This window comes from Erinaceus europaeus, chromosome 15 (assembly GCF_950295315.1).
Source record: "Erinaceus europaeus chromosome 15, mEriEur2.1, whole genome shotgun sequence".
Lineage (NCBI taxonomy): Eukaryota > Metazoa > Chordata > Mammalia > Eulipotyphla > Erinaceidae > Erinaceus > Erinaceus europaeus.
In genome coordinates, this window is record NC_080176.1 from 77,495,644 (window position 1) to 77,520,019 (window position 24,376).

Below are 24,376 nucleotides of genomic sequence, written 5' to 3' on the forward strand. Positions count from 1 at the left end.
CAGTTCCTGGTGGAAGTGAGCCAGACGGCAAACACTGACCTTTGCAAACCTCCCTCTGGCCATGGCAAGCCACCACCTGTGCCCTTTCTCCTGACATTTCTTCTTTCAACACTGGTTCTCTTGTAGCTGGCCATTTCCCTGCCGTGTGTGTGTGTGTGTGTGTGTGTGTGTGTGCGCGCGCGTGCACACACGCTCATGCTGCAGAAATAACATCTCACGTCACAATTTCTTTGCACTGATGACTTTCAGGCCTTCAAGCACAAGGCCTTCATCTTAAAAGCACAAGGTGTCTTGTCCAAGCAGATTCTGACAGAAGCAGATATTTTTATAAGATTACATGCAACAGCAGGATCAAAGTTCTGAAGGCTATTAGAGAAAGGCAAAGACTTGCCAATAATCAGCTGACTCCTTTTTTTAAAGATTTTTTTTTGATATTCATTTATTTCCTTTTTGTTGCCCTTATTTTTTTTTTGTTGTTGTTGTAGTTATTATTGTTGTTGTTATTGATGTCATCGTTGTTGGATAGGACAGAGAGAATGGAGAGAGGAGGGGAAGACAGAAAGGAGGAGAGAAAGACACCTACAGACCTGATTCACCACTTGTGAAGCGACTCCCCTACAGGTGGGGAGCCAGAGGCTTGAACCAGGATCCTCTCGCCGGCCCTTGCGCTTTGCGCCACGTGCACTTAACCCACTGTGCTACTGCCCAGCTCCCATCAGCTGACTTCTTAAGAGAAGCTCTAGAGTTGGGCCAGGTGGTGGTGCACTAGGTTAAGCACACATGATGTGAAGTATAAGAACAGGTGACAAGGATCCTGGTTCAAGCCTCTGGCTCCCCATCTGCAGGGGGATCACTTCACAAATGGTGAAGCAAGTCTGCAGGTATCTATCTTTCTTTCTGCCTCTCTGTCTTCCCCTTCACATTCAATTTCTCTCTGTCCTACCCAACAACAACAGCAACAAATGGAAAAAAAAAAAAAGGCCACTAGGAGCAGTGAATTCATAGTGTAGGCACCAAGCCCCAGCAATAAATACCCCTGGAGGCAAAAGGAGGAGGAAGAGGAAGAGGAAGGGGAGGAGAAGTAGCTCTAAAGGCTGAAAAGTATGAATACATACTTTCAGGATGTATTCCAATTTTTGAATGGAAAAGGTCTCCACTCAAGGATATCATATTCTGCAGGTTACAAATCAGTTTTGAAGAACACATCCATCTGAAAGACTTCCTAGAGAAGCAGTGGCTAAAGGAATTCATTACCACTAAACTAGTCTTACAAGAAATTTATACCAAATGAAAATTCAGAATGATCTCACCCACAGGAAACAAACAAACAAAGCCAAGACAATCAGCAAAGACCAATGGAGATCATGGATTTGGACATTAGTCCTGAGCTTAACCAAAGGGATTTGGCAGGGGAGTTCAGAGTATGTAGGGGGGATCGGGTCCAGTGGACTTTGGTGGAGGAAAATGGGTGTTTGGGAGGGGGTAGTGGTGGGGTATTTTGAAGAGGTGTGAAACTGTGCTTCTAAAGCATGTATTGGCTTGTATGTAAATCAAGGCTCCCTTAAAAACAAACAAAAATGACTATGAAGTAAAATAAATATTTTTTTTATTTATTTCCTTTATGTATGAGGTAGAGCAGAAAGAGATTGAGAGGGAGGGGGAAAGTAGAGAGGGAGAGAGTAAGAGAGACACCTGCAGCACTGCCTCACCATTTGTGAAACTTTCTCTTCTGCAGGTGGGGGCCAGGGACTTGAACCTGGGTCCTTGAGTGTTGTAACATATGTGCTCAATCAGTTAGTTGCATCACTGCCTGCCCCCAATAAATAAATCTTTTTAAAAAGACTCTTTTTCCTGTTGCCTCACAGGCAAAGTTGCCCAGGGGCCCCTTTCAGCGTGCCCAAGGGCTGGTGGGGACATCAGATGATCTTGGCTGTGGTTCTTGGACTCCCGCTGAGGGTGCCCAGCAGGGAAAGGTCAGTTCCTGGCATGATTCCCTCACACTCCTCCTTGTGCCCAACCAGGGGCCATAGCTGATGTGTTGGGATGTCATGTGACCATGCTGGACACCATCAGAGAGGCTGGGCCCTGGAGACTTCCAGACTGTTCTCCTGGATAGTCAGAGCCAGATATCCTGGGCTATGCCTCCTCATGCAAACATTCTTATTTGCCATGGCTCTGCCCTTAGAACCGTCTTGAAAGGACAGTTCTCCCTCTGTTCCACACACCTCACACCAACCTAATGAAAAGACAAGGTTCAGATGCCTGGAACTAAAGAAGCCTTCCCCCATCCTACTCTGCCCAGGGTGACAATAGCTGCCTTGAAGGCCAGACTCAGTGTGAAACACTCCTGTGTGTCTGATGTGTGCTTAAGCATGGATGGCTGACCCCCCCTGGATGTTCGTCTATCAGTCTTCCCTTGGCATGCCAGCCTTGTGGTTGAGCGAGGTGTGGCAAGAGTACGTGGGGAAATTCCAACCTTCCTATCAGTCTTCCACATCACCCACCCTCCCCCCTTTCTGGTGGGCTTCACCTTCCTTCTATTTCTATTTCCCTGTTCCTGTATCACCATCCACACCCTCTCATAGCCTTGCTCTCTTTTCCCTTATAAGGAGATATTGACCTCATTGGCCTGCTGGCTACTTCCCCTGCACAGCTGCCCCTTTCTAAACTCGGAACTGCGTCAATAAAGATGTCCCATTCTCTGCAGTGGGACCCTAAAGAGATTTGTGTATCATTTGCTGCCATGAAATGCTGGAAGACCTCTTTAGCGAGCTCACTCCTACCTCGTTACCCCCTGAGGAAACCTACACACTCCCCCCAAGTTCTCAGTCATTTGTCCACCCCAACTCTACCTGGTTTACCTCAGGCTTGGTAGCATGGGCCAGGATAAAGGGATTCAGGGTGGGGCCTCTGAGAGACATCACTCATAGCCAAAGGATCTGTCTGTCCCCAAAGTGTGGCCGGGTCTTTGGGAACATGCAAACATCATGACTGTGTAGAAATAGCCCACTTTGATGACTTTGCATATTTTGATGTCAGGATATAAAAATGTGTTCTCCAAGAGGCCAGGTGATGGCTCTCTGGGTGAAATGAGTGCTATAAATACAGGAGGCACTGGGTTTGAGTCCTGGCACCACCATGGGCAGCACCAAGGAGAGCTCCATGAGTGGTGGCGTGGTACTTAGCTGTCTCTCCTCTATGACTGTCTGTCTCACCTCTCTCTCTCTCTGACTCTAATCATAAAAGAAGGAGAAGTTTTCAAGCATCTGGGAATGGGAAACTTTCTCATCTGGGAAAGTGCTTGCCTTAATCGCTCATGGAGAACCAGGTTTTATTCTTTCTCTTTCATTCTTCCATTCTCTCTCTTTTAAACAATATTTATTGATGTATGTATTTATTTATTTATTATTGGATAGAGACAGACAGAAACTGAGAGGGGAGGGGGTATAGTGAGGGAAAGAGAGAGACATCTGTAGCCCTGATTCACTAATCATGAAGCTTTTCCCCTGCAGGTGGGGACAGTGGCTTGAACCTGGGTCCTTGTGCACTGTAATGTGTGCACTTAACCAGACGTTCCACCACCTGCTCCTTCTCTTTTCTTTTCAAGTTAATATTAAAAAGGGAATAAGGGAGAAGAAGAAAGGGTAAGAGAAACAAATTGGTCTGGGAGCAAAGGAATTATTCACTCATGAAACCCCAGAGCTCCAAAGTAAATAGATGAATGAATGAATGAATGAATGAAGTCATCCTGGAAGGCACTGGGCAGTGGTGTCACACACACAGGAAAACTCACAGTGCAGAAACAGACCTGCTGCTTACCAAGTCTGTCTCAAGCCCTGTGCCTGGTCCTGGCAAAGTAAGCCATATTGAAAACAACTTCTCAGTCAGGTTTAAAACCTGTGTCCAGCTGACTTTCAGGTGCTGTGGGCCACCCAGCAGGTTTAGGGAGTTTGAAGAGTATGGAGAGACTAGACAGGGGAGGCTGGGGATCCAAGTGTCTATGGTTGAGCAAAACCATGGTTTGGTGGAAGAGGAAATATACTGACACTAATTTGGGGGAACTGGGGAAAAGTACCCTCAGGACAACACAAATCTTGTCAATCAACATTCTCTCCATAAAGTGACCCTAGAGGGTCTGTGGAGACAGCATGATACTTCTGCAAAAGATTGTCATGCCTGCGACTCTTGAGGGCCCAAGTTCTATCCCCAGCATGACCATCATCCACAGCTGAGCTGTGCTCTGGTCTTTCTCCTCCCTTTTCTCTGTAGCTTTTTCTCTGGATCTCTTTCATTAAAACAAATAAATAAATAATAACAACAATACTACTAATATTTTTAAAAAGTGATACTAGAGGGGCCAGGTGCATGACTACCTGGTTGAGCACATGTTTGTTGGGCATTAAGCCAGCCCCCACCCTCCATCCTGCATTGCTGATACTATGGCCTATTTACATAATCATTGTTTTGCCTGAAAGATCCCCACCCATCCCACTGATCTATCTTTTTTCTACCTCGAGACCCGCCCTGCCTGCAGGGTAATATTAAGCCCACTGGTTAAAACCCTCGCAATAGTTGCTAAGGAAGCTTCCACCTTCCCAGTGTGCTTTTGCCTTTCTCCACCCCCTTTCCTAGCCATTTCCGTTTCCGACTTGCCACTTCCGGTTTTATCCTATAAAAGCACTGGCTCTCTGATCAATAGATCCTTTTGCATTACCACACTGCCATGAGTTCCAGAGTCTCTCTCCTGTGTCGCTGAGTGAGTAGCAGCCCAGGCTGAGTCTGGTTGAGTTCTATTCAACCCAGAGAGCATGTGCCCAGGGAAGAGGCACCCCCACGTTAGCCCGGCACATGTTACCATGCACAAGGACCCAGGTTCAAGCCTCCACTCCCCCCCTGCAGGAGGGGAGCCTCATGAGTAGTGAAGCAAGGCTGCAGGTGTCTCTCTCTCTTCCTCTCTATCTCCCCATTGCCTCTCAATTTCTGTCACTATCAAAAAATGAATAAATAAAATAATTTTTAAAAATGTGGGGAAACACACATACACACGCACACACCTGTTGCTTGTGTCTGCAAGGCAGAATGAGCACATGTTCCCCCAGAATGAGACACCTGGATTAACAGTGTGGCATGTCCCTAAGAGGCCCTGGGCACACCCACAGTGATTGCAGCCTCATCCTGGCTCTCCTCCCAAAGCTCTGGGCAGCCTCAGAAGCTTTCTCAACACAGAGCTCTGCTCAGTCATGTGCTTCTCGCCAGAGCTCTGTGAGGGGCAGGGTTTGCTTGCTGCCTCATTATTCTGGGAAGAGTGGAATTGTAGGGGAGTTCCCCTTTTAGCAGGCTTCTCCTCGGTGCACTCTGCCTTCCCTGCACCCACACTGCCCCCAAGAAGTAGGTGACGAAGGCTAGGAGTGGGAGTCACACTCTGGGGTACAGTGACAAAGCTGTGTAATTGTGTGTGGGGGGGATGGGGGTGTCCTTTGCAGACACCTGTATTTATTTATTTATTTATTTATTCCCTTTTGCTGCCCTTGTTTTATTGTTGTAGTTATTACTGTTGTCGTCATTGTTGGATAGGACAGGGAGAAATGGAGAGAGGAGGGGGAAGACAGAGTGGAGGAGAGAAAGACAGACACCTGCAGACCTGCTTCACCACTTGTGATGTAACTCTCCTGCAGGTGGGGAGCCAGGACTCCAACTGGGATCCTTACATCGCCACCTGCGCTTAACCTGCTGCGCTACAGCCCGACTCCCGCAGACACCTGTTTATTGCCTCCTTCAGCACTCCTGGGGCTGCAGATTTTAGCAAAAGCTCCCCTTCTCTTCACCACCCCAGCCCCCCTGTAAGAGAAGGAAGCCTGTTCAGTGGCTGTTCCACTTCAGTTGGTTAACGCAGGTGCTGAGCCTGAGAAGCCGGCTCTGCCGTGACCATGGCTGTGAGCAGCTGATAGCAGAGGAGCCTCCCTTCCCAGCTGTGGTTCTTGCTGCTCTTTCTGAACACTCCTAAATGCAACCAGCTTGGTTATTATTATTATTATTTTAATGAGAGAAACAGAGAGAAAGATACAGAGGGAGGAATATCAGAGCACAGCTCAGCTGACTTGTGATGGTACTGGGGATTGAACCTGGGACCTCAGAGCCTCAGGCATGAGAGGCTTTTGCAGAACCATTATGCTGTATCCCCAGCCCTTTGATTCTTGTTGTGATTGTTATTATATTGATTGGATAGAGACAGGTCCGGTCGAGCGTAGACGTGGGAAATGAACTTAGATGATGCCGCATCCCGACGAATATCTGGTGGGGCGATGTTGCTAAGAACTGGCAGCCATGGAACCGGGGTGGAACGGATGGTTCCAGAAATTATCCTCATGGAGGAATATAATTTGGAATCGACCAAGTGGACATGGGGGCTACGGAACCATACTGGGTGGGGCACAGTATTCTGCAGTGGAATAGCATAATGCCAGAGATGATGATCGTAGTGTGGAAGCTCTCGCGCCCCATGAGGAGCTGGCCAGTCTTGCAATGATGTTATTCCTCGCGCCCACCTTTGCTGCAGTTTTTATGAGATGTTTGTGAAATGACAGAGTGCGATCGAGAGTAATGCCAAGATAGACTGGCTGGGCTTCATGCCGGATTCTCGTATCGCCAAGCTGCACATTAAGCTCACGCGAGGCCGAGGCATGGTGTAGATGGAAAACAGATGATACCGTTTTTGCAGTGCTAGGGATTAGTCGCCATTTTTTACAGTAATCAGATATCAGAGACATATCTTTCGTGAGTGGTTCCTCAAGGATGTCGAACTTGGATGCCTGAGTTGCACAGCAGATGTCATCGGCGTAGATGAACTTCCTTGAAGAAGTTTCTGGGAGGTCATTGATGTAAATATTGAATAGCGTAGGAGCCAGAACAGAGCCCTGGGGGAGGCCACTTGAGACAAGTCTCCATCTGCTAGACTTGTCACCCAGATGTACCCGGAATCTTCTGTTTTGGAGAAGAAACGATATAGTGTTGGCCACCCATGGAGGCAGGCATTTTGAGATCTTGACTAGGAGACCATGGTGCCAGACCATGTCATAGGCTGCTGTGAGATCAACAAAGACAGCACCCGTCTTTAAATTCTTCTGGAATCCATTTTCAATGTAAGTTGAGAGGGCCAGGGCTTGTTCGCAGGCAGATCTTCCTGGGCGGAAACCAGCCTGGGCGGGTGATAGGAATTTCTCTGTAAGATGAGAAATACGTGACAGAAGCAGCCTCTCAAGGAGTTTGTAACACACGGAGAGGAGAGAAATTGGTCTATAGCTGGTGGCCAGTGTTGGGTCTTTCTTTGGTTTCAAAACCGCTATAATCTTCGCACGATGCCAAACTTTGGGCATAGACTCAGATTCCAAGATGTGGGACAGGAATGAAGCGAGCCACTTCTTTGCCACGGGGCCCAGGTTAAGAATGAGTTCTGGGGTGATGTTATCATAGCCAGCAGCTGTTCCCGGTTTAACCCTCTTCAAAGCGTCTTCCAGTTCAGACAGTGTAAAGGGAGAGATTTTTGGAGATGGACAAGATAACCGGAAGTGGGATGACCACTCATGGGAAATTTCTCTTTTCCAGACTGGGTCGATCTTAGCACGTCCAACTTGAGTTAGGTGACTGGCCACTGAGTTTGGAGATACGGGAGGATGGGAGACGGGAGGAGGTTGCCAATATACGCGGATATCTTCGCCCACCCTGTTCAACGCTTGACGTCTCGTCACCCAATCTGGTCCTCTACGCCTACACTGAACTTCTCTGTTCCAGTCTCTTGGAAACAGAGGTGGCAGTCAGCTGAGGTAAAGAACAAACACCTCATCACAGACCCCTGCAAGCATCAACCCGGCTTTGACCTAGCACGTTATGATTGGGCCCTCCTCAATCGCTATCGAACAGGCCATGGCCGGTGCGCCGCTATGTTCCATCGCTGGGGAGCCAGAGACGACCTGAACTGCCCCTGCGGCTCCAGACAGACTATGACCCACGTAGTCAACGACTGCCACGTCTCCAGATTCAAAGGAGGTCTCGAAACTTGACATCAGGCTCAACCTGATGCTGTTGACTGGCTATGGAAGAAGGGCAAACGCTAGAAGAAGAAGAAGATAGAGACAGAGAGATATCTAGAGGGAAAGAGGAGCTAGAGGGAGAAAGGCACCTGCAGCATTGCTTCACTGCTTGTGAAGCTTCCCTGCTGCTGGTGGGGACCAGGGACTTAAACCTGGGTCCTGGGGGTGCCGGAAGATGGCGGACTGAGAAGCTGCTAGTGGCTTGAGCTCTGATCACATCTTCTGGAAACGGTTCCAGATGCCACCAGGATGCTGGCCAGGCTTCCCTGGATTGAAGACCCCACCAATGTGTCCTGGAGCTCAGCTTCCCCAGAGACATACCCTACTAGGGAAAGAGAGAGGCAGACTGGGAGTATGGACCGACCAGTCAGTGCCCATGTTCAGCGGGGAAGCAATTACAGAAGCCAGACCTTCCACCTTCTGCAACCCTCAATGACCCTGGGTCCATGCTCCCAGAGGGATAGAGAATGGGAAAGCTATCAGGGGAGGGGGTGGGTTATGGAGATTGGGTGGTGGGAATTGTGTGGAGTTGTACCCCTCCTACCTTATGGTTATGTTAATTAATCCTTTCTTAAAAGGAAAAAAAAAAACCTGGGTCCTTGTGCCTGGAGACACATGGGCTGTGCTGTGCACCACCACCAGGGCCTGCAACCTACTTTTCACCTGCAGGGAGAAGCAGCCTCAAGGTTTCCAGTATTGGGGGCCAGGTGGTAGCGCAACCAGTTAAACACACATAGTACAAAGCACAAAGACCCAAGCAAAGATCCCAGCTCCCCACCTGCAGGGGAATCGATTCACAAGCAGTGAAGCAGGTCTACAGGTGTCTATCTTTCTCTTCCCTTCTGTATCTCCCCCTCCCCTCTCAATTTCTGTTCTACCCAATCAAAATGGAAAAAAAAATGGCTGCCAGGAGCAGTGAATTCCTAGTGCCAGCACCAAGCCCCAGTGGTAATCCTGGTTCTGGTCTTTTCCTGGGGTGCTGCAGTGGCTGAGAAAGCCAGGCACACCAGCAGCTTTTGGGGTATTGCCCCAGTCAACCATTAGCAAGACTCTGTCTCCTCTGGAAAGGAGAACCCCCCTTCTCCCACCAGGAAGTGCCTTCATTGGGGGACAGGGAGGTGGCTCAGTGGGTAGTGGGCTGCTCTGGTGTACTGTGCCCGTGTCCCTCACTCACAGAGAGACATCTGCTGGCAGGAAGAAGGCTTTTCAGGGTGCTGGCAGGTTCAGAGGGGCTGCTCCCAGGGCTGGGGACAGAGTCTGAGGACCTCAGGGGTGAGGGGAGGGGGAGGAGGAGAAGGGGGGGGAAGGAGGGGAGAAGGAGTCCTGTTTGTATTACTACTCACCCATTTGACTCCCTCTCCCCACTTCTCCCCCTCCTCCATTCTCTCTTCCCATTCCCTCTTCCCCCTCCCCTTCCTCCATGTCCCTCTTCTCCTCCACCCCTTTCCCTTCTCTTCCTCTCCTTCCTCCCCCTCTCTTGCTGAGTAATTTATACTCACCAGCCCAGCCCTGGGGGACACCCTCCTCCCCCTGGCAGGGGCCACAGCAGCTTGGAAGAAGCTCCAGGCATTGGAAAGTACCCCAGAGGGGTGACTCTGCTGAGTCACTCCAAGGCCACTGACCTGTGCCCTGGAGAGTAGAGCTGTGGGGCCGGCTGAGTCACTCATGTCCAGGCTGCCTGTCCCTGCCTCCTCAAGCAGGGAACACTGCCACCAGCCCTTCTGCAGCCAGGCCTGGCTTGGGGGGTTCCGACACCTCCAGGTAGTCCTTTGAGATTGATGCAGGCTCATCATTGTCACAGCCTGGCAATCACTCATCGTGTGTGTGTGTGTGTGTGTGTGTGTGTGTGTGTGTGTGTGTGTGTGTGTGTGTGAGAGAGAGAGAGAGAGAGAGAGAGAGAGAAAGAGAGAGAGGGGGGTGGGGGGAGAGAAGAATTCTCTTTTGGAGTTAGACACAGCTTCCATAGAAAAGAATTTCAATAGGACACACGTGACAGATAAGTAGTTTCTAAATGTGTCTTTTATTACAGTCTGAGATAAGTTATGTGTAAAAGTAAAGTTAGAATAAATTAAGAAAAAAGCTCGGGGCACAGGTTCCTGAGGGTCTCTGGACCAAATCCCAAACGGCAAAGACCAAGGCCCAAAGACCAAGACTGTACAAGCCAGTTTCTCTTTAGACCCTTCTTACGTCACGCCCAGGCCCACCTTTCATTGGCTCGATGGAGCAAACTCCTCACCCTTCATATACTAGCAGAGCAAGACCTCCACCCACGTGCATCTCAGTTAAAACAAAATGTGCTGGTGTGTCCCGGGTCCATGTGTGCAAACCCAGGGAAACAAAGTGTGCGTGCTCCCCAGGACCCCCTCAACAAGCTCAGTGGCAGGAACAGGAACAGAGCCGGTCTGCTGTCTTGTTCCCTTCTCTAAATCAGTTCACAAAGTGAACTCAGGCCACGGGGCACTGGAGCCCTTAGAGAACCTCGGAGTGGGAAGGGCCAGTGATTATTTCCTGGGAAGTTGACCAAACCCTGGACCACTGGCTGCGTGCTCCCTTGGGTGCTCCTGGTATGTAGTGTCATTGGGGAAAAGGGCCAAAGAGATTTATGAGCTGGGGAAATTTTCACCCTGGAAATCTACTTTCAGCTCAGATCTGTTTACAAGTCTGTCAAAGCACTAGGTAGGGGCACTGCCACCAGGAAGCCCTCCAGACACATCCACTGGAGGTTGGGGAAGAGGTTGGGGAGTATTGGGGGGGGCATCTTAGCATTGCACCACTGGAGCTGTGTTGAAATTCATCAGGTACAGGGAGGGGAGGGGTGGGCGGTAAGTTTCCAAATAATCATTTGGAAACACCCAGGGTGCTGGCAGGCAGGTTCTGTGCTCTGGCTGCATGACAGTGGAAGGTTCCAGGCTTCCCCCGTTGTCAGACCATGTCCCGGGTCTAGAACAGCAAAGCTGGCAGTAGCTCTGGCTGTTGCCTCTTTTTTCCTCTTCATTGCAATGCTCACCACACAATACTGTCCTGGGTTCAGATGCCCCCTTTTGTCTTGAGAGATTCCTTCCTCCTGTACTGAAGGTGATTCCAAATAAACCGATAGGAGTTTTCCCATCTCCTTGTTTGGAGAGACTGGCACATAGCTTGTGGATTGTAGAGTTGTGTGGAACTTGGAAGTCAGCAGTCCCTCGGAAAAAACCAACCAGCCAACCAACAAACCGGCAGCAACAATAACAAAACTCCTTTAGATCCTCCAGTGGTTCATCAGCAAACATTCTAAGGGATTTGTCTTCCAATTAGATTTTTATCCTCAGTTCTAAACATCTTGTAAACTCTGAAATTGGGTTCTTGCTCTATCCATTTCACTCCTTATAAAATATTTTATGTATTTTAATTAATATTTTTATTTAAATAAACAATTTATTTATTACTGGATAGAGACAGAGTGAAATTGAAAGGAGAGGGGAGATAGAAAGGGAGAGAGACAGGAAAACACCTGCAGCCCTGCTTCACCACTCGTGAAGCTTCCCCCTTCAGGTGGGGACCAGGGGCTTGAACCAAGGTCCTTGCACACTGTAAAGAGTGCTCTTAACCAGGTACACTACCACCTGGCCCCTTATTTATGTATTTTTGGGACAGGGAGAAGTTAAGAGGGAAGGAGGAGATGGAAAGAAAGACACTTGTAGCCCTGCTTTACCATTTATGAAACTTTCCTCCTGATGGTGGGGGCTGGGGTATTGAACCCAGGTCCTTGCACATGGTGACATATGTGCTTGGCCCCTAGGCTACTGCTGTTCTCAAGCCTGCAACATCCTGTCCTCCCTCTTTATTTTATTTTATTTTATTTAAGAAAGGATTAATTAACAAAACCATAAGATAGAAGGGGTACAACTCCACACAATTCCCACCACCCAATCTCCATATCCCACCCCCTCCCCTGACAGCTTTCCCATTCTCTAGCCCTCTGGGAGCATGGACCCAGGGTCATTGAGGGTTGCAGAAGGTGGAAGGTCTGGCTTCTGTAATTGCTTCCCCGCTGAACATGGGCGTTGACTGGTCGGTCCATACTCCCAGTCTGCCTCTCTCTTTCCCTAGTAGGGTGTGTCTCTGGGGAAGCTGAGCTCCAGGACACATTGGTGGGGTCTTCAATCCAGGGAAGCCTGGCCAGCATCCTGATGGCATCTGGAACCTGGTGACTGAAAAGAGAGTTAACATACAAAGCCAAACAAATTGTTGAGCACTGTCCTCCCTCTTAATCGTTAACAATTGAACTTGATTCTTTTTTTTGTTTCTTTGTTTTTTAAATTAAAAACAATTTATTATTGATTTACAAAATTATAAGATAATAGGAGTATGATTCCACCACCAGAGTTCTGTGTCCCCATCCCCCTCCAGTGGAAGCTGCACTAGTCCCCCCACAGGTCACAGCTGTGGACTGATTTTATAAGACTGTCTGTTCAGTGGTCTGGGAGGTGGTATAGTGGATAAAGCACTGGACTCTCAAGCATGAGCTCCTGAGTTCAATCCCTGGCAACATATGTACCAGAGTGATGTCTGGTTCTTTCTCTTTCTCCTATTTTTCTTATGAATAAATAAATTCTAAAAAAAAGAGGTGCCAGGTGGTGGCACACCTGGTTAAGTGCACACATTACAGTGTGCAAGGACCCGGGTTCAAGCCCCTGGTCCCCACCTGCAGGGGGAAAGCTTCACGAGTGGTGAAGCAAGGCTGCAGGTGTCTCTCTGTCTCTCCTTCTCTATCTCCTCTTCCCCTCTCAATTTCTGACTGTCTCTCTATCCAATACTAAATCAATAAAATGTTTTTAAAAAAGACTGTTGTAGGTTCAATGCCACAAAGCAGGGGGCAATGCCTTAATCGCATACATGTTGCAAACCAAAGCCTCTTCTAGCCTGATCAAGGGGAGTGCTAGCCTTCTCTGCTTTCATACAACACTCTTTATGATGATGAGGATATATGTGTATATATATATATCGTCCAGGGTTATCTCTGGGGCTCAGTGCCTGCACTATGAATCCACTGCTCCTGGTGGCCATCTTTTTTCCATTGTTGTTATTGTTGTTGTTGTCTGCTGCTGTTGTTGGATAGGACAGAGAGAAATGGTGAGAGGAGGGAAAGACAGAGAGGGGGAGAGAAAGAGAGACGGTTGCGGACCTGCTTGGCCATTTGTGAGGTAACCCCCCCTGCAGGTGGGGAGCCAGGGACTTGAACCAGGACCCTTGCGATTCACACTACATTCTCTAAACCCAGTGCGCTACCACCCGCCTGCCCACTTAAAAAATATATATATATATAACCAAAGCACTCAGAGCCTCAGGCATGAAAGTCTTTGTGTATAACCAATGTGCTCTCTCCCCAGCTGGATTCTTTCTCTTAAAATTTACTTATTTAATAGAAGACTGGTGAGGGGTTGATGGGGGGGGGGGACTAGGTTATCAATCCCCTCCTCTGCAGTGCAGGTTCTGGGCTGGGGACCTCACACATGTGAGCCCACTGCTCTGCCCATCAGCCACCCCCCCAGGACCTTATCAAGATTCTTGTTTCCCTGAGGTTGGCAGGACTCAGAGAAGGCCTTGTGTGCCCCACTCCCAGCCCCCCTGCCTCTGGCCTGTCCACAGTCAGCTCTCTCCATGCTCTGGTGACCTTTCACCCCCTTCGAGTGCCACCCCCAGGCCTCTGCTCTCCTGCTCTCTGTACCCACTTTGTCACTGGCCCCTCTGCATGGTGCACGATGCTTGTCTAAGGAAGGCTCCCGGGACCCCAACTCCCCCTTTCTCTCTGTCCCTTTACTGTACCTTCTCTACTAGGACATTTTCTGCCTCCTTTCCTGTTGTTTTTTCTGGAATCCTGTCTCATCAGCCTTCTGTTCTCACTGTAACGGTGACACCCTTGAAGCAACCCATTCAGTCTTGGTTTTGAAATCAGCATCCTGCGTCTGGGTTGGGGTCAGTTCTGAGAAATGTTTCCGGGTGTCTGGTGTATGTTACAAGCTCTCGTCTAAGGCTAGTTCTCCAGCCTTCTCAATGTTGCTGTCATCATTTTTTTTTTATTTAGAGACAGAGAGAAATTGAGAGGGGGAAAAAAGAGAAAAAAGAAGGAGAGAGAAAGAGAGACACCTGCAGCACTGCTTCAGTGCTCACTGAAGCTTACCCCCTGCAGGTGGGGACTAAGGGCTTGAACCTGGGTCCCTGTGCATGGTAATGTATGTGCTCAACTGTTTGCGCCACCACCCGGCCCCTGCTAGCATGCTTTCGGTGAGTTCTATTTTAGCTTAAACTCACCAGAGTTGGTAGTGGATGCCTCTCGTGAAGAACCCTGAGCTTCTCCACGGGAAGCTGGGCTGACTTGCTATGGAGAAACCTCTAAGATACACAGGACTGGGGAGGTGTCCCTGGACCCTCTGGTCCCAGAGTGGCTGGGTCCCAGTGGCTGGTGGTTAAGCAACGACCAGTCACAGCATCCACTCAAACCTGACCTCTTCTCAGTGTTGCCTCCTTCTGCCACTGACCATGAGGCTCATTCTGTCCAAATGTGTCCATTCAAAGATGGGACAAAAAACCTCAAAACAAAACGGGCTGACCATCAGCAACCAGAGAGGTTCACATAAGTTACGCCAGCAGCCAAGCATCTAAGATGACTTAGAAGTCCTAAAACTCTCCAGTAGTTGGGGACATACAAAGTATTTTTCATTGTTTAGAAAGTATTAAGTTATTTTAATGTTTTAACATTAAAAAGTGTTTTATTGCCACCAAGATTATCACTGGGACTTGATGCCTGTACCAGGAATTCACCACTTCTGTTGGTATTTTTTTTTCTTTTATTTTGATAGGACAGAGAGAAATTGAGAGTAGAGGTGGAGACAGAGAGGGAGAGAGATACCTGCAGACCTGCTTCACAGCTCACGAAGCTTCTTCCTGCCTTCAGCTGGGGACTGGGGCCTTGGACTCTGGTTCTTACACACAGTACTGTATGCACCACCACCCAGCCCCTGGAAGGTATTTATTTATTTGGGGGGAGCTCTGAGCATCTCTCTGACATATGCAGGGTCAGGGATCGAACCCAGGCCCTCTTGCCTACAAATTCTGCACAACTTGCTGGCCCCTTATGGGTGGCAGGGACATGGGATGTGCAGATTGCAAACAGCAACCCCTCAGCTTAAGAAAGCTGGTGGGAGAAGAAATGTGGTCAACATGGAAGGTAGCACAGTGGGTAGAGAGTTCATGTTAGCTTATTCAAGGACCCAGTCCCCAGATTCAAGTCCCTGGTCCCCTAGCAGATGGGGGCAGTGTTCATAAGCAGTGAAGCAGTGCTGCAGGTCTCTATCTCTCTCTCTCTCCCTCTCTCTCTTTCTCTCTCTCAACTTACCTCTGTTTCTATCCAAAATAAATAATAAAACATTTTTTAAAGAAAGAAGAAGGAAAGAAAGACAAAAGGAAAGAAAGAAAGTTTGGTCACAAAAGTCATTCAGCCATGCATCTTTTGTCTCTATTACACACACACACACACACACACACACACACACACACACACACACACACACACACACACACACACAGCCTTGGATTCACTCCCCAGCAGTGTATTAAAGAAACAAGCAAACAAGACCCTATTCCTAACACATAACTTAATAAACTGGGTTCCATGTATATCTTTTCACATATCTAAAGTATTTCCTAGTAAAAATGTAAAGAAAGAAAGGGACCAGGAGAGAGAGCTCAGCCTGACAATTTTCCCCAGGTTTTTCAGTGGCATCCTTGTGTCTAGCAAGCACTGACTTTTCTAGAAGTGGGCTACCTATCAGTCCTGGAGCCTGTCTGTTCAGTATTTCTACCACCACCACCCAGGTTCCTGATTGATGAAATAACACTTTGTTGATATGAAATCTCTTCCTCCTGCAGCTTTTCTGATGTGCTCTGTGGGGAGGGAAGGTGAGCCTTGAGGATCCCTTCAGTTCCTTCCTCTTCCTTCCCACCCCCTCCTGTGACAACTGGGTTCACTGGGGGAAACGGAGGTCACTGGTTTCTTACAATGCATACTTCTGAGTTCTTGGTCTGGCACTCACGAGCCTTCTATAGCAACTGCCGAGAAATTTTTCAGAAACATTTCAATGGAAGAGTGGATTTGCAAATAAAAAAATTAAAAATAAACCTACATTTAAAAAATGGTGTCAGGGGGTGGTGCACCTGGTTGAGCACATACATTGTAGTATGCAAGGACCTGAGTTCAAACCCCTGGCTCCCACCTGCTAGGGCAAAGCATCACTTGTGCTGAAACAGAGCTGTGTGTTTCTTTCTCCATTTTTGTCTCCCTTTCTCTCTCAATTTCTCTCCTATCAAATAAAGAGAGAGAGAGAGAGAATGACTAATAATTTACAATTAAAAAAGAAAAAAAGGTTTGTTATTGTGGGTTTAGTGAGATCATTGTATCATAGCAAAGACTAAGAGTTAATTAGAACACTGGTTATTGTTCTCTCTCTCTCTCTCATCTGGGGCCTCTTGCCTGCACAATTTCTCTGCTCCTTGTTGATTTTCTTCCCTTTTGATTATACACACATACGCCACCTCTCTGCCATTCATAAAGCTTCCCTCAGTGTGGTGCTGGGGGACTCAGTTCAGCCTCTCAGGCATGGTGCACTCTGATGGGTCAGCTGTTTCTCAGCTTCTGTTGGTCTCTTATTCCATGGGAAAACAACAACAGACAAAAAAAGTCTGCCTATCTGCTGGGCAGATGTAAAATAGCATAGGGTGGAAGTTGGGCAGTAGCGCAGAGGGTTAAGCACATGTGGCACAAAGCTCAAGGACCAGTGGAAGGATCCCGGTTCGAGCCCCAGCTCCCCACCTGCAGTGGGGGTCAGTCAAGCAGGTCTGCAGGTGTCTATCTTTCTCTCCCCCTCTCTGTCTTCCCCTCCTCTCTTCATTTTTCTCTGTCCTATCCAACGACTACAACAATAAAACAACAAGAGCAACAAAAGGGAATAAATAAATAAATATTTTTTAAAAAATAGCATAGGGTATGGGAAAGACACACACACCCCAACTGGAAATAAACTAGTGGCACTTATCTAGGGCCTTTCAAGTGCCCATAGCTTTTAACGGAGTAATTATACTTTTAGGACACTAACCAAGAGAAATAATAATAAAATAATGACAATAAAATAAAATAATAATAATCTTTGGATTATTCCAACTTTTGTATGCTGATAAAGTTATACTTAAAAAAAATTGAGGGAAAGGTAAGAGAAAGCGCATTGGTCTGGAAAGCAGGCGCACTGAGTGGGCTGGAGAATGCTGTCCTACAGTGTTCCATGTGGTCTCCTCCACACTGGCTCTTAAGCAAGGATAGTCACATCCCTTCCTCAGAGGCTTAGGTTGGCCTGAAAAGCTATTGGCTAATGACTGGGAGCTCAGGGTGGACATGCCAGAGGGTTAAAAATGCCAAGAAGACTCAGTCATGTGAAGGACACAGTTAAGAGATTAATCTCCAAGAGCTTGACCAAATTCCCACAGTAACTGTTTGAGAAAAATCCCCTCCTGCTTCCACAGAGGGAGGGAAAAAGGAACCAGGATGAAATCTGTCAGAGTGCTCTGGTCCCCTTCACCAAGTCTGCCCCCAGGGGAAGTGAGTTAACCAGAACCTCATACTAGTGGGATGTTGTAACAGCCTAATATCCTAGTGGGTGGGAGGGAGGAATTCCCCAATTCCAGCTCACACTTTAGATTTCTTCCACCTAAACGGTGTGAAAAAAAAATGGAGAAAACACTTGTGAAAGTCACAGTGCAGAGACACAGGCTCAGCAAGACCTACTCATAGAAAGATGGCTGCTGCCCTCCCTGGCCTCCCAGACCCACCACTTAATTGCCAAGAGATTTAACTGAGGACATCATGGCAAAATCACAAGGAAAATCAAAAAGACAAAGAGCTCTAATGGAAGAGACAGAGAAAGCATCAGGACTGGAGATATTTGAACCAATAGCTGGGAATTTTTCTCTAATTAAGACTGATAAGCTAAAGGCTCTAATGGATAAAGTGCATGGCATGCAGGAACAAAGAAAGGGAAACATCAAGAAAGGATGAAGAAGCAGAAGCAGGAGGAGAAGGAGAAAGAAAAGGAAAAGATTTAAACAAGTGAAATGAAAATGTCTATGAATATCCCTGGCAGACTGAGAAATCACTTTCTGGGTCAGAAACTACTTTGATAGAAACCTCCAAAACAAAAACAAACCACCAACAACAAAACTCCAAACACCAAAATAAACAAATACAAAGAGAAGGAAAAAATGAAGAAAAGCAAATTATTTAAGGACTGTTGGATAACTGCTAAAAATAGTCTGAGGCCAAATGAAGGACACTGTCTAGCATCAGAGAAGGCCAAATGCTGTCACACAAGCTTTTGCAAAAAGGGGGAAGTTTGATTTATTGCAGGTTGGACTGCGTTGGTGGAGACAGGAGCACATCCACCTCCCCAAGTCTTTGTTCTAGAGACTGTTTACACAGGTGGAAGGAGGGATTAGAAATTGCTCTCCTCTATTTCTTACAAGATAGGAGGTGGGTTTTCAGGTAAGTAGAATCAGGCTTGAAACTGTCAAATTATTTGGTGTTCTGAAACATGATGGGTTTTTCTTGTAATAGATTTTAAGCTCTGTTATTTGCCCTAAAGACAAAAGACAAGTGGGAACAAGGACAGGCTCCAGTCTTAGGCCATCAAGTTTACTGGCTTTCCACATCCTAAACTTTTGCATAGCCATTTCTATAAGCAGAGTGCAAAAAACAGTTATTGTCTTTGCATAAACCATCTTATCAATACCAGGACGTCATGTTAGGTAGCTCTCTCCTTTTGGAATTATGGCTTCACTGCCATACTCATAAGAAAAATATCAGAAAGAGAATAAAGAGACAAAGGAATTGAAGACATATTTGAAACAATAATGACTACAAATGACCCCAAATTAATTAATGTTAGACACTAAACAACAGATTTAGAAAGCTTATATCACCGAGTAGAATAAAAACCTTGAAGAAAAATGGTTTCAAGGCATTTTCAAGTTATTGATCATCAGCAATTAAAATCCCCCAAAGAAGTAGGAATAAAAAGGCATTTTACCTGTGCAAAAACAGAGATTAAAACACACACACACACACACACACACACACACACATACACACACAAATACACACACACACACACACACACACACAAACACACATACACCCCTAGTTTCTTTTCTCAGAAGCCATGCAAGCAAGTGGAAATTGGGATAAAATAGTGGTTTAAGAAAGATCATCAACCTAGATTTCTGTAACTTGCAAAACTAGTCATGCTTACATAGAAGTGAAATGAATGGCAGCAATGTCATAAGGGGTAGGAACAGGAAGGAATTAGATTTTGTTTGTTATGCAGGAAAATAAAAATTTGCCACCCTTTAAGAGATTTGGGAAAAGCATTCATTTCCTGGGAGGATTCCTGGAGGCTGGATGGAGATGGACTGTGAGATGAAGACTCAGAGAGAAGATCTGGTCAGTGGGTAAAACAGAGCACTGCTGTCCTCCAGAGTCACCTGGCTGGCCCAGATCTTTCAAGAGACCCAGGAGTGAAACACAGGCTTGAAATCACCCTATATATATCTTACTGACCCTCCCATTCTTCCTGGGGAAAGTGGATCATGAAGTCATAGTTGCTGTCTCCTGGTTGGTGATACACAGGAGAACTGGGAGAAAATAAGGCAACATGCAGCAAAGGTTATAGAGTTTATTGGGACAAACAAGTTCAAGTATAGTCACCAAAAGGAGACAAGCAGACAGTCAAAAGGAACCATCTGCCTTGAAAGTGAGACAGAGGGAGGCATGTCAGAGGAAACTAACTGCTTGCTGGTAGGCAAGAATTCACAGATTTCTGTATCCCCTCCCGTCCCCTGATAGCTTTCTTGTTCTTTATCCCTCTGGGAATACGGATCCAAGGTCATTGTGGGATGCAGAAGGTGGAAGGTCTGGATATGGAGATCTGGTAGTGGGAATTGTGTGGACTTGTACCCCCTTACCCTATGGTTTTGTTAATATCTCCCTTTTTAAATAAATTTAAAAAATTAAAAAAAGAATTCACAGGTTATATATTTTCCATTGGTATTGGGTTCTGCCAGATAAACAGAGGCAGAAGGGTGTTGCCAGCCACCCTGGCATCAAGGGTGGCTGTTTGTCTTACTCAGTTACCAGATGTGGAGCTTTGCTTATTGATATTCTTATTCAGGATGGCTAGCAGCTAGCAACTAATTTTTGCATTTGCAAATGTCTTGAGCTCCACCTAAGAGTTGGGGGTTTTCAGCCTAACTCTGGGGATGTTTTTCATTAGCCATGTTTATAATTTTATGCCACAGAAAAACTGCTAACACTTTAACTCATTCCCTTTTTCTTCCTCCCAAGGGCCTCTGTGTTACAAGCTTTCTAGGTCAGTGCCTAGGATTAGTGCTGGTCCCTCCCGTGTGGACAGGAAATGCACGTGCGGTCAGCACCGCTCTCTTGATTTTCCTCCTATTAATCTGCTTCTTGCTTGTTTGAAGATGTGTCCAACCTTGAAGTACCCAGATTGGGTGTAAGATGATTTCTTTTCATCCTCATAGTTATTATAAAGTATTATAATACTTTTTGAAAGTAAGCTCGGAATATTTGCAAATTCTAGGGCAACCACTACAGCCACTTATGAACATAAGTGGGTCATTGCTTGGAGTACATCAGTCAATTAGACAGATAGAAGGAAATGTTGAAAGCAAAAACTCATTACTTATGAGAACTCTAAGTACTGCCTCAGTTCAGAGAGCTAGCCTATTATTTCCATTCTTTCCCTTCCATTCCATTCCACTCTATTCTTTCCTTTTTTTCTATTTATTTATTTAATTTTTCTTTATTAGATATGACAGAAAGAAATGGAGAAGAAAGACAGGAGGTGAGAAAGAGTGATACCTGCAGACCTGCTACACTGCTTACAAAGCTTCACCAGTGCGGGGGCGGGGGCGGGGCGGGGGAGGCTCAAACCCAGGCCCTTCCACATAGTAGCTTGTGCACTCAACCAAGTGTGCTACTGCCTGGCCCCTCTGTTTATTTATTTGTTGACCAGAATATCACTCTTCTATTGTATGTGTTGCCATTAACACATACTATTTGTTATACTTTTATTCTACTTTCTGATCCAATCCCAAAGTGTATATATATATATATATATATTCCCTACTAAAGTGGAATTGGAACTGGGACAGTGGCCCTAGACCAGTCATTTCACTTTAGCCATTCATTCACAGGACGAAATGAAGGTGTTGGCATCTGTAGTGTCATTTTGTGGTGACGCTGTATGCCCTGGTGCAGTGGTGACGTCAGCTTTGGCGACAGAAGGCTGACAGAGTGTGCAGTGGTCTGCGCAGGCGCATGGTGGCCTGTAGGTGAATCCAGACTGCTGGTGTGCAAAGCATTGTGGGTAGGCTGAATAGACTTAAAAGGACAGCCAGCCGGAACTCTGGGCTCTTTGGCTGAGGCTTCTTCTCCTGGTCAGATGCCTCTCTCAGAGGTGCCCCAGGCATTCATTCTCCATAGCCACTTCTCCTGGGAACTGAGCACGTGTGACTCTGCTAGCCAGTAAACTTTTAGACCCCTCTACAGCCATGAGCAACCTTTACCAGAGCTGATAATCGTTTATCTCATAGGACTAAACTTTGATAACCATATTCAGACTTTATAGACCTAGCGTATGCTTAACCCTTGATGATAATTGCTTATTTTGCCTTTTACCTGTTTCACCCTAATAAACCGTGTATTGATTAAACCAGTTCCCAGCTCCCGCTGTGAATTCTTCTATACACGCCCCAACCCCCATACCTTTTTTAAAGTTAATTTTCAACATCATTTATATAAGAGATTTAGACTAGATGACCTCTGAGCTCTAACTCTGTGGTTCTATGTACTCTGCTTCATTCCTTGAAAGGCATTCTGGATGGAAGGTAAGTTCAGCCATCTGTAGTCTGAGGCAAGAGGAATGAAAGCAGGAAGGGAATGAACCAAACGTGGCACTCCTCACCCAGACTGGACTTCTCTGAGCTGGACTGTTTCTCCCTAGGGAGCCAAGGGGATGCATAGGGAGGAGAACCATGCTCCTGATTTGAATAACATGGCCTGACAGGGGCTGGGAGATAACTCACCTAGTAGAGTTCCTGCCTTGCTATGAATGGGGCCCTGGTTTGAGTCCTGTTACCACATGGGAGCACCATGGATGGAGGAGTGGTGCTGTGGTTTCTCTCCTCTATTTCTGTCCCTCCTTCTCTCTGCTCTCCTCTCTCTCTCTCTCTCTCTCTCTCTCTCTCTCAATTTCTCATTCCACCAGAGCTATCCCTGGGGCTAGGTGTTGGGACTAGGAATACACAGCTCCTAGCAGCCATTTTTTTCTTTTTTCTTTCCCTTACCTTTTCTTTTCTATTTTTTTAGAATTATTATTTTTTAATTTAAAAAAATATTTATTTATTTATTTCCTTTTGTTGTCCTTGTTATTTTATTGTTGTAGTTATTATTGTAGTTGTTATTGATGTCGTCATTGTTGGGTAGGACAGAGAGAAATGGAGAGAGGAGGGGAAGACAGAGGTGGAGAGAAAGACAGACACCTGTAGACCTGCTTCACTGCTTGTGAAGCGACTCCCATGCAGGTGGGGAGCCAGGGGCTCGAATTGGGATCCTTATGCCGGTCCTTGAGCTTTGCGCCACATGTGCTTTACCTGCTGTGTTACCTCCTGGCTCCCTTCTTTTCTGTTTTTTATTTGATAGGATACAGAGAAAATGAGAAGGGAGGGGAATATATAGAGAAAAATAGTTACTTGCAGACCTGCTTCCTCCCTACAACTGGAGATGGAGGGCTCGAACCAGGTCCTTGTAGACGGTAATGTGTGTACTCAGCTGGCTGTGGTTGCTGGTGTTGTGTTTGAATGTTTCTTCATTAAAAAACAGCCAGCTAAGTCCTGGGGAAGGCAGATAAGTCAGTCATTCCTCCCATTTCCACATTCATCCATTGCGAGGAAAAAAGAGAATTAATGGTCACCCAGCAGAAAGATACCTGTGGAATTCACTGAATCTTACTTAACAGTTGACCTCTCATCTCTGCTGAGGATCTGGATTATTTATCATGAAGGCGACTATAATTTCACACTGTCCCAGCAGGTGGGTTTGAGATGTGCAATTTCTATGAAATGCGCCACAAAGTAGGGCAAAAGAACATATGTGTGGAAACAGTCGAGGGCAGCTGGGTCTCCCAGGCTGGTCAGGCTCCTGATCCTGCCACCTAGGTCTGCCATACCTGTCACCCAGCACCCCCAAGTCCACTAAGCAGTGCTGCCCCCTGAAGAAACTACCTATGTCCTTAGGTTTATCCTGGTCCCCAGTAAGCCCTTGCTGGCCCCTCCCCTGCTCACACTCAGCCCAGAGAATGAGAGGGACAGATGTCCTCATCACCAGCCACCACTTTGTCCACAGAAGGACAGCCAAGGTGACATTGTGATAGGTAGACACTGGCTGTGGAGATGGGTCTGCTGTACGCATGACTTAAAGGGCTTAAGTGGGTCTGTGTTGGTTTCCCAACATCCCAGGAGGACATGGGATATGCTGCAGGTAAACCTAGGTCACCCTGCACCTTGGGATTCAAGGATAAGTGGGGTTACCACGAGCCTCTCCCGTTGGTGTCTGGATAAGAGAGTTTCCAAGAAACAATGCAGAGTGAAGGTTGTAAGAGAGCTCAGCCTTAGAGTAGAGGACTTACAGGTCTGTATTCCCAGAGGCCCCAGATTCAACCCCCTGCACTGCCAGATGCCAGAGCTGGGCAGTGATCTGATCACTCCCTTTGTCTTCTGCCAATCAGTCAATCAACTAATCAGTTAGTGCAATGTACTGATATGCTTACATGCAGTTAGCAGCCCTCTGATAACTTTCTATTGTCCCCTCCTGCCACTTGCTATCATTGAGCAGATGAGACTGGGTGCAGAGGTCTTAACCAGCTAGTTCCAGGTCCCCATGGGGGTGTGGTAAGGGGTTATCCCCTTCTCTGTTGTCTGTCCTGCCTCCCATTTCGGGAAGCTTGCTGCTCTTGGGGACTGGGTCCCTCTGGACTCCCCTCTGGGTTCTGTGCACACACATTTTTGCTTCTTCTTTGCATCCCATCAACAATCTGTTGAGTGTCCCAGTCCAAAGCAAAATGAGACATTCCATTCTGGAACATGTCCACTGTCACCCCAGCCACATAGTTCGGGGGTTGGGGGGGAGG

General features: G+C 46.9%; 1 non-coding gene across 1 annotated transcript; it reads right to left on the reverse strand.

The window, feature by feature from the left end:
• Positions 1 to 12,903: 12,903 nt before the first annotated feature.
• Positions 12,904 to 13,032, reverse strand: LOC132533275 (U6atac minor spliceosomal RNA). Its single transcript, XR_009545168.1, has one exon. It is a non-coding gene; the product is annotated as a U6atac minor spliceosomal RNA (small nuclear RNA).
• Positions 13,033 to 24,376: the final 11,344 nt, after the last annotated feature.